Source organism: Otolemur garnettii, unplaced genomic scaffold (genome assembly GCF_000181295.1).
Source record: "Otolemur garnettii isolate 467f Iridium unplaced genomic scaffold, OtoGar3 scaffold00043, whole genome shotgun sequence".
In the NCBI taxonomy this organism is placed as follows: Eukaryota; Metazoa; Chordata; class Mammalia; order Primates; family Galagidae; genus Otolemur; species Otolemur garnettii.
Genome location: NW_003852438.1, coordinates 6,117,808 through 6,118,664, shown reverse-complemented (window position 1 = coordinate 6,118,664; position 857 = coordinate 6,117,808).

Here is an 857-nt window from a genome sequence, read left to right as displayed (position 1 = left end):
ATTTTAGATAATAAACCTGTTGTCAGATGAGTTTTAGATGTGGCAACTGCACTACCATCCTTTCTGATAGTTTTATCTATGGTCACCCTCATTGAAAGAAATCTTGATTTTTTTTTGGTGGGGGGCTTTCTATGTTTTAGAGCTTGTTTTGAACTCCTGGCCTCAAGCGACCCTCCTGCCTCCTTGGCCTTCCAAAGTGCTAGGATGACTGGTGTGAGCCACCCTGCCTGGCCCTATGCTAATTATATTCCTCTGCTTTGTAGTCTGTCTGCCTGATGGAATTTTCCATATTTGGGAGGGTTTTTTGTTTGTTTGTTTGTTTTCTTTTCTTTTTTGAGACAGTCTCACAATGTCACCCTCGGTAGAGTGCTGTAGCATCATAGCTCACAGCAACCTCCAATTCTTGGGCTTACGTGATTCTCTTGCCTCAGCCTCCCAAGTAGTTGGGACTACAGGCACTACAATGCCTGGGTATTTTTTGGTTGTAGTTGTCATTGTTGTTTGGCAGGCCCGGGCTGGATTCAAACCCTCCAGCTCTGGTGTATATGGCTGGTGCTCTAGCCACTGAGCTACAAGCGCCAAGCCAGAGTTCTTCATATTTGATTTTCTTCTTCAAATTTTATTTTTATTTATTCATTTATATATTTTTTGCAGTTTTTTGGCCAGGGCTAGGTTTGAACCCGCCACCTCCAACATATGGAGCTGGGGCCTTACTCTTTTGAGCCATAGGTGCCGCCCCAAATTTTATTTTTATTCTTTAATTTGAAATTGCAAATAAGATTGTTGAATCTTTTATTTTATTTTATTGTAGAGACAGAGTCTCACTTTATCACCCTCAGTAGAGTGCTGTCGTGTCA